Here is an 8,851-nt window from a genome sequence, read left to right as displayed (position 1 = left end):
CTGCATTGCTGTGAATGTATGTAATGTGTCACTAGATATTTAGAATATTGTACAACAGAAGACAGTAATTTATTATACAGTTCAATAATATCAAAGCAATAAATAAGCAACAAGTAGCACTTTAGGTCGTTATACACAATATATCCAAAAATTAATACTAAAATCAAGTAAACGTCGATTCAATAAAGCTTAAATTCTCATTAATACCCAGTGGAGTCGCCAGAGATGTCACACCCCTTTTTCGTGCACAGTGGAAAGATTTTTCCATTTTAAGTGACGATATTTATATAGGGATTTATTTTAATTTTTCAAAGTCGCCATTTAAAATTATAGTTATAGAGTGCCAAATCACTTTTTTATTTATTCTCCAATCCAAAGAAGTAACTCTTTATATGACATTTGAACTTGAAATTCAGGTTAAAAATTTTGTTGATTAAGGGGAAGATATTAAGCATCGCTTGAGACCCGTAGTTCTAGCATGATTTTTATTATTGACTTATACTTACTTTAAAATATTTATGAATGTCATTACTTTTTTTCATTTTTATTATTCAATTTTATTGATCTTAAATCGGATGCATAATTGCATTCTTGATCTTGAAATTTAGAGACAAAATTGTGTTCTTCTTTCGAGTGCATCATCTACTTTTATCTATAATTGATCTTATTTTAGATTAATGAAATTATTATATTTTTGGACAAGGTATGTCAACGCATTCTTTTTTTTTTCCAATTAATCAAAAGAATGCGCAATCACATTTCTTAATCGAAAACAAATATTTTTAATGTGCATAAAACTCTTCTAGTATCAAAAGTTCAACTCTTATTTTTCTAATATTTGTCTTACAAGCATACATTAATTGGAACGTAGGTTGATTGAAAAATTCTTTAGAAAAATTAAAATTAATGACTGCATATCATAAGGGAGCTGACAAGAATCAACTCCTCTGAGATTATGTTGACAAATACTTTGCCCCATAAAAATATCAATTAAATAGGAATAAGACTCCAATTCAATGTCTTACTTGGTAGAGTTGTTGAAATAGTAACCTCTTATTGCATGTTTGCTTTTATTTTATAAATTTATGTTATATTTTATTTTTCTATTATTACTTTCTCTATCTCTAATTACTTGTCCACTTTTTCTTTTATAGTTATTCCTATTATTACTCTCTCTATCTCTGATTATTTTATGAATTTTTTAATGTGTTTATTCTCTTTATTTTGAAGTAACAATTAGATGTCATCCTTTTTTATTTCATTAATCACTATAAAATTGGTCAATATACAAAGACCTTTCAAATAATTTAAATAGCACATAAATTGCACATGCTTGTCAAAAAGAGGGACTATTATCTTAGACAGATCTGATTTGGTGTGGAGTTCCACTTATTCAAATGCAAATAAGCGGAGTATACTAGGAGCAAGAATGTCTATGTTTTAGTTTCACTAAACTTCACTCTTATGGATATAAGTGTCTAGATTGACTTATCAGAGCGGACAAGCCAGCCAGAAAAGAGAAAATTATCGGTAGCATCGTTTTCTTTGATTTTATTACTGGTCTAATCCTGCCTAACATGTGCACTAAAAGTCCTTCATTGAGTGTCAAGACACTCCAACTTTATCTCAAATAAAAGTAGGATGAATAATTGTATTTTTTTGAATGTGATGAAGTGTCACTAGAAATTGAAAAAAGTGTACAACCGAAGACAATAACTTATTATACAGTTCAATAATATCAAAGCAATAAATAAGCAACAAGTAGAAAATTAAATTGTCATACACAATATATCAAAAAAAATATAGTAAAAGTCAATACAAAAAAAATCGAATTCTTTTTAGTCCCCAGTGAAGTCGCCAAAGATGTCATACCCCTTTTTCGTGCACGGTGAAAGAATTTTTCCATTTGAAGTGACCATATTTATTTAGGAATTATTTTAATTTTTAGAATTCGCCACTTGAAATTAAAGTTATTGTGCGTCAATTCACTTTTTTTTTTATTCCCTTGCCTTTTTTAATAATATTTTTACCGAAATTTATATTAAAAAATTAAACGTGAGATTATATATAATACGAAAAATGTAATGCAAATAATAAATCACAAAATAAATAAATAATTATTTAGATATAAATGAAACGTAAAATAAAAGTTGGAACGAATATACCAAGTAGACGTTTATGACCGTCGAAAGCCAAACTTGAAAAGTTGAAAATTGAATTTTGAAGGTCCAAATCTAATTTTCAAAGACCAAATAAGGCAACACCAAATTTAAGATATTATATATTAGAGAATTAGAGATTAGAGAATAGAGAGTTGAGAGAGTACAAGATGAATAGATGATTTTGTGATTTAAAAGAATAAAACTTAAGGGTATTTATAAGTAAAAAAATGAGTTAAAGTTTAATTTTTAAAACTTTAGGGTATTAAAAAAGTTTGTGGTGGGGTAGGACTCCTATTGGCTGAAATTTTACTCAAATAGCCGTTGGAAGGATCCACTAGCCGTTACCCAACGGATATTAACGAATATATTTAAAAAAAATATTTGACCGGACTGGTAATTTTCGGAACCGGTAAATCTCGGTTTCTATCCTGGTATCTGTTCCGGAACCGGAAAGAATCGGTCTATACCAAGACTAACCGGTACCGTACCAGACCGGGACGGATCGGACCGAATACTGGTAATTACCGATTCCGCTGCCACCCTTAATTGCACATCATAAGGGAGCTGACAAGAATCAATTCCTCGAAGATTATGTTGGCAAATACTTTGCCCAATAAAAATATCAATTAGATTGGAATGAGACTCCAATTTTATGTCTTACTTGGTAGAGTTGTTGAAATAGTAACATCTTATTGCATGTTTGCTTTTATTTTATGAATTTATGATATATTTTGTTATTATATTATTATTCGTCGTAATGGTCTGCTGGACCCTTATACTTGTATCAGTTTGTATTTTGAACTCTTCTATTTATCTTTTTGTCATCTGGACCCCTAAACTAAACAAAACACAATATATTAAAACCTCTCTGACCATTGACCATTCTTATGTGACATTAAAATAGCTGATTTGGCGAGAAAGTGTGACCACACACATTTACGGCAAGTGAGCATCATTTTTAAACTTTAAATTTTATGTTTTAAATTATTAAAATTATATAATAAAAAAATAAAAGAATCTATCTTCTTCCACACACCACTTTTCCAAAAAATAATCAAAAACTCCTTTTTCAACCAAATCAACCTATCGCCGCCACAATTCTTTCTCTCTTCTTATTCTTCTTCAACCCAGTCCCACCTTTTTCCTCTTCTTTTCAGCCCCAGATTTCACACCCACCCACCCCCTGCCCCTATTCATTTTCTTCTCTTCTCTTTTGACGTATAGACCATTAACATAATCATAATAAATTTTTTTTGTTAAAATACATCCCTTTCATTTTTCTAAAACTTAATTTCTCAAAAGTTCTACTCTTATTTTTCTAATATTTGTCTTACATGCATACATCAATTGGAGCGTAGATTGATTGAAAAATTCTTTAGGAAATTAAAATTGATGACTGCATATCATAAGAGAGCTGACAAGAATCAACTCCTCCGAGTTTACGTTGGCAAATACTTTGCCCCATAAATATATCAATTAAATAGGAATAAGACTCCAATTCAATGTTTTACTTGGTAGAGTTGTTGAAATAGTAACCTCTTATTGCATGTTTGCTTTTATTTTATAAATTTATGTTATATTTTATTTTTCTATTATTACTCTCTCTATCTCTAGTTACTTGTCTACTTTTTCTTTAATAGTTATTCCTATTATTACTCTCTCTATCTCTGATTATTTTATGAATTTTTAATGTGTTTTTTCTCTTTATTTTGAAGTAATAATTAGATGTCATCCTTTTTTATTTCATTGATCACTATAAAATTGGTCAATATACAAAGACCTTTCAAATAATTTAAATAGCACATAAATTGCACATGCTTGTCAAAAAGAGGGACTATTATCTTAGACAGATCTGATTAGGTGTCGAGTTCCACTTATTCAAATGCAAATAAGCGGAGTATACTAGGAGCAAGCATGTCTATGTTTTAGTTTCACTAAACTTCACTCTGATTGAGATAAGTGTCTAGATTGACTTATCAGAGCGGACACTCGAGCCAGAAAAGAGAAAATTATCGATAGCATCGTTTTCTTTGATTTTATTACTGGTCCAATCCCGCCTAACATGTGCACTACAAGTCCTTCATTGAGTGTCAAGACACTCCAACTTTATCTCAATTAAAAGTAGGATGAATAACTGTATTCCTTTGAATGTGATGAAGTTTCACTAGAGATTGAAAAAAGTGTACAACCGAAGACAATAACTTATTATACAGTTCAATAATATCAAAGCAATAAATAAGCAACAAGTTGAACATTAAATTGTTATACACAATATATCCAAAAAAAATATAGTAAAAGTCAATATAATAAAACTCGAATTCTTGTTAGTCTCCAGTGGAATCGTCAAAGATGTCATAACCGGTAATTATCGATTCCGCCGTCACCCTTAATTGCACATAATACGGGAGCTGACAAGAATCTATTCCTCTGAGATTATGTTGGTAAATACTTTGCCCAATAAAAATATCAATTAGATTGGAATGAGACTCCAATTTTATGTCTTACTTGGTAGAGTTGTTGAAATAATAACCTCTTATTGAATATTTGCTTTTATTTTATGAATTTATGTTGTATTTTGTTTTTTCATTATTATTCGCCGTAATGGTCTGCTGAACCCTTATACTTGTATCAGTTTATATTTTGAACTCTTATATTTACCTCTTTGTCATCTGGATCCCTAAACTAAACAAAACACAATAAATTAAAAACCTCTCTGACCATTGACCATGCTTATGTGACATTAAAATAGATGATTAGGCGAGAGAGTGTGACCACACGCATTTACGGCAAGTGAGCATCATTTTTTAAACTTTAAATTTTAAGTTTTAAATTATTAAAATTATATAATAAAAAAAATAAAAAAAGAAAAGAATCTATCTTCTTCCCCACACACCACTTTTCCATAAAATAATCAAAAGCTACTTCTTCAACCAAATCAACCTATCGCCACCACAATCCTTTCTCTCTTCTTATTTTCTTCAACACAGTCCCACCTTTTTCCTCTTCTTTTCAGCCCTAGATTTCCCACCTACCCACCCCTGCCCCTATTCATTTTCTTCTCTTCTCTTTTGACATATACACCATTAACATAATCATAATAAAAAGCTTTTGTTAAAATACATCTCATTCATTTTTCTAAAACTTAATTTTCAAAATTTATTGCTTGAATTTACTTATAAACATATATTTTTTTCAATTTGAAGTTTTCTTGATAGATCTTTTTACCAAATCTAAATAAATAAAATCGAAAATACGTGTAAGAGCTAACTATAATCTCTCACATTTTGTCAATACGGAAAATTTTGAGTGTGAGGAAGACGAAAAATGGTAATTTTTATTTTTTGGGTAAAGGGTAAAGGGTGGGGAGGAAGAAAATAAAGTGGGAATATGAAAAATGAGTACGGAGAGAGAGATTTGCACCTTTTTAAAAAATATTATTTATTTTTAAATATTTGATTTCTGATGTGTCATTAAAAAATAATAGTAATACTGATGTATCATTAAAAATGATGTGAAATTTTATGCGTAAATTGAGTGTAATACACGCACACAAATGATGAGAAAGGAGTTTAAAATATCGTGTTTGAATGAGTTTAAGGGTTCAGTTGGAAAAATCAGAAATACAATGGTCCAACTTACAAACGATGCCATGTACGAGGGTCCACTAGGTCATCCTGCCTTATTATTCTCTCTATCTCTAATTACTTGTTCACTTTTTCTTTTATAGTTGTCTATTATTACTCTCTCTATCTTTAATTATTTTATGAAATTTTTTTTGAAGTAATAATTAAATGTTTACCTTTTTCATTTCATTCCAACTTGATCTAAATAAAAAGTAGGATGAATAACTGCATTCTTGTGAATGTGATGAAATGTCACTACAAATTGAAAAAAGTGTACAACAAAAGACAATAACTTATTATACAGTTCAATATTATCAAATCAATAAATAAGCAACAAGTAGCATATTAAATTGTTATACACAATATATCCAAAAAATAATAGTAAAATCAAGTAAAAGTCAATACGATAAAACTCGAATTCTTGTTAGTCCCCAGTGGAGTCGCCAAAGATGTTTTTTCGTGCACTTGGAAGGAATTTTTCAATTTAAGTGACTATATTTATTTAGCGATGATTTTAATTAATCGAAGTCGCTACTTGGAATTATGTTTATAGTGTGTCAATTCACTTTTTTGTTTATTCTCTAATTAAAAAGGAAGTAACTCTTTAATGACATGTGAACTAGAAATTCAGGTAAAGAATTTTGTTGATTGAGGGGAAAGATATTAAGCATCCTTCGAGTCCAGTGGTTCTAGCATGTCGTTTTTATTGACTTATACTTACTTTAAAATATTTTTGAATATATTATTTTCATTTAATGACTTGTTCGCATTTTTGTTATTCAATTTTATTGATCTTAAATCGGATGCATAAGTGCATTCTTGATCTTGACATTGAGAGACATAATTGTCTTTCTCTCTCGAATGCATCATCTAATTTTATCTATAAGTGATCTTATTTTAAATTAATGCAGTTATTATATTTTTTGACAAGGTATATAAACGCATTGTTATGGTTTTTTTTTCAATTACTCTAAGAAATGTGCAATCACATTCTTAATCGAAAATAAATATTTCTAATGTGAATTAAACTCTTCTAGTATCAAAGTACTACTCTTATTTTTCTAATATTTGTCTTACATGCATACATCAATTGGACTGTAGGTTGATTGAAAGATTCTTTAGGAAATTAAAATTAATGAATGCACATCATAAGGGAGCTGACAAGAAACAATTTCTCAGAGATTATGTTGGCAAATACTTTGTCCCATAAAAATAACAACTAGATTGGAATATAACTCCAATTTAATGTCTTATTTGGTAGAATTGTTGAAATAATAATCTTTATTGCATGTTTACTTTTATTTTATGAATTTATGTTATATTTTGTTTTTCTATTATTATTCTCTCTATCTCTAATTATTTGTCCACTTTTTCTTTTATAGTTGTTTTCATTACTAATCTCTCTCTCTGATTATTTTATAAACTTTTTAATGTGCTTTCTTTCTTTATTTTGAAAAATAATTAGATGTCAATTTTTTCATTTTATTGATCACTATAAAATTGATCAATATACAAAGATCTTTTGAATAATGTAATAAATATCACATGTGTGTCAAAAAGAGGGACTACTATCGTAGACAGACCTCAATTAATATTGAGAGTCACTTAGTCTAATTCAAATAAGGAGTAAGCATGTCTATATTTTAGTTTCACTAGACTTAACTCTGAAGTAGATAAGTGTTTAGATAGATTGAGCGAACACTCGAGCTAGGAACGAGCAAATTATCGGTAGCATCGCTTTTTCGACTTTATTGCTGGTCTAACTCCGCCTAACATGTGCGACTAAAAGTCCTTCAATGGATGTCAAGACACTTCAACTTTATCTCAATTAAAAGTATGATGAATAACTGCATTCCTGTGAATATGTGTGAAGTGTCACTAGAGATTTAGAATAGTGTACAACAGAAGACAATAACTTATTATACAGTTCAATAATATCAAAGCAATAAGTAAGCAACAAGTAGCACATTAGGTCGTTATACACAATATATCCGGAAAATATTAATTAAATCAAGTAAAAGTCAATACAATAAAGCTTGAATTCTTGTTAATCCCAGTGGAGTCGCCAGTGATGTCACACCCCTTTTTCGTGTACGGTGAAAGATTTTTCTATTTTAAGTGACCATATTTATTTAGAGATTATTTTAATTTTTCAAGTCGCCACTTGGAATTATAGTTATAGTGTGTCAAATTAATTTTTTGTTTATTTCCTAATAAAAAATAAGTAACTCTTTATATGACATGTGAACTAGAAATTCTGGTAAAATTTTTTTTGATTGAGGAAAAGATATTAGGCATCTATCGAGTTCCGTGGTTTTAGCATGGTCGTTTTTATTGACTTATATTTATTTTAAAATATTTTTGAATATATTATTTTCCTGTCATGATTTATTCGCATTTTTATTATTCAAATTTTATTGATTTTAAATCGGATGCATAACTGTATTCTTAATCTTGACATTGAGAGACATAATTGTCTTCCTCTCTTGAGTGCATCATCTAATTTTATCTATAAGTGTTCTTATTTTAAATTAATGAAATTATTTTATTTTTGGACAAAGTGTGTCAACACATTCTTGTGTTTTTTTTTCAATTCCTCTAAAAAAATTCGCAATCACATTCTTAATCGAAAATAAATATTTTTAATGTGCATAAAACTCTTCTAGTATTAAAAGTGTTACTCTTATTTTTCTGAATTCTAGACAACTAATCTTCTGATTCATTATTATATTAATTGATGATACTTTTAATTAAATTAATCCTCATGTCAAATGATTAAACTAATTCAGAATGGAGTAAATTCGAGTTTAACAACATAACTAATTTATTTGTTTATTGGATTACCCAAAATATTAAATTAAAATAAGTAATTGACTTCAATATTAAGATACAACAATATCATAAAATAGTGTCTTAGGCACTGTTAACACCCAATTTTTATCCTCTACAACATAAATTAGTCATTTTGCTTCTTAAATTATTAACTATTTGAAATAATGGACTTTGCAATATTCAAAATATTATCCAAGTCATTTTAAGTAATTTCGTCATTTTTATAATTTTTTA

This window comes from Solanum pennellii, chromosome 12 (genome assembly GCF_001406875.1).
Source record: "Solanum pennellii chromosome 12, SPENNV200".
Taxonomy (NCBI): Eukaryota; Viridiplantae; Streptophyta; class Magnoliopsida; order Solanales; family Solanaceae; genus Solanum; species Solanum pennellii.
This window is presented reverse-complemented; position numbering follows the sequence as displayed.